The 1,608-nt window shown below is 40.1% G+C and overlaps 1 non-coding gene across 1 annotated transcript; it reads left to right on the top strand.

The window, feature by feature from the left end:
* Positions 1-515: 515 nt before the first annotated feature.
* LOC148297960 (small nucleolar RNA R71) lies at positions 516-622 on the top strand. Its single transcript, XR_015833309.1, has one exon. It is a non-coding gene; the product is annotated as a small nucleolar RNA R71 (small nucleolar RNA).
* The last annotated feature ends 986 nt before the right edge of the window (positions 623-1,608 follow it).

Genomic DNA, 1,608 nt, shown 5'->3' with positions numbered 1-1,608 from the left:
GTTGACCATGAGGTGGGTGAGTTGGCCCTTGAGGTGGTTGAGTTGGCCCTTGTTGAACATTAGAATTGTCACTCCACCTGAAATTTGGATGATTTCTCCACCCCGGATTGTATGTTTGTGAGAAAGGATCATTCTTAGGCCACTGATTTCTTTGAAATGAGCCCATTGCATTTGCTTCCTCATGTGCCAAGGGACAATCCTCAGTGTCATGACCAATTGTGGAGCAAAATGCACAAACCTTGGATGATCCCGGTGCCAATTTCTTCACCATGTTGGTTAGGTTTGCAATCTGAGCTTCCATACTAGAAAGGGTACTTACATCATAGGATTCCCCTTTTCTGACTGGTCTTTGCCTTGAATTATATTGGCGAGCATTTGCAGCAACAAGATCAAATATTGCTCGCAGTTCTGTTGGAGTCTTGGTCATTATAGTTCCTCCTGCAGCTGCATTCACATTGTTTTGGTCCGCTTCAAAAAGTCCTTCATAGAAGTGTTGCATTAGAAGCCAAGCTTGTATGTTATGATGCGGACAAGTGATTAGAAGTTTCTTGAAACGGTCCCAATAATCCTGGAAGCTTTCTCCCGGCCTTTGCAGAATTCCTGTAATCTGACTTCGGAGTTCATTTGTCCTTTGTGCTGGGAAAAAGTGTTGCAAGAACTTTGTAGCAAGATCCGTCCATGTTGTGATGGAATTTGGAGGTAGATAGTGAAGCCATTCCTTTGCTGTATCCTTCAAACTAAATGAGAAAAGTCTCATTCTTATCTCATCACTACTCATGCCTTCAATCTTTATTGTGGAACACACTTCCTCAAAGTCTAGGATATGTGCATTAGGATTTTCTCCAGGATTTCCCAAGAACTTAGGCAATATGTGTATCATGCCCGATCTCAACTCAAAGTTTTCCAAAGTGCTTGCGGGATATACTATGCAAGATGGTTGTCCAGTTGTTGGCGGTGAAGAGTATTCTTGCATAGTAAGTTCCGCATTTGCAGCTGCTGCCGCCATTGGTGAAGGTGGAGGTGACTCGACTTTTGGTGAGCTTGGTGATGATGAAAATGGCGAGAGTGAAAAAGGCAATGGAGTAGACACAGCTAGTTGGATGTTCCTTTCTCTCAAAGCTTGAGCTTGGATATCTTCTACAGTGCTATCTAATGAAATATCCAAATTCAGAAGGGACATAAGCAAAATGTTCCTGCAATAAGAAGAAAACAAAAACTAACTCAAATAAAATGAAATGACAAACAAAGAAAAAAATGAAAATAAAATTAAGTACTCTAAATATACTCAAACAAAACATATAAGCAACCGTGCCAGTTCCCCGGCAACGGCGCCAAAAATTGTTGCATTCCTAACAGGACACAATTTAATGTGCAAACAACCAATTAAAAATACCCGCAAGTGCACGAATCTATCGAAGTATAGATTGTATAAGTACGGGGTCGATCCCACGAAGAACTTGTCGGTTGTCTATAAGTTCTAATTCGAGTACAAAAAGAACACTTAACTAACACACCACAATGCACAAATGAAAATTTTAAACTAAAAAGAAATATAAAAGAAACAAACAAAACAAAACAAAAAAAAGAATTGTGCTGTGAACAGTGACC

Source organism: Prunus avium, chromosome 1, assembly GCF_965620075.1.
Source record: "Prunus avium chromosome 1, drPruAviu1.hap1.1, whole genome shotgun sequence".
NCBI lineage: Eukaryota > Viridiplantae > Streptophyta > Magnoliopsida > Rosales > Rosaceae > Prunus > Prunus avium.
This window is presented reverse-complemented; position numbering and strand designations above follow the sequence as displayed.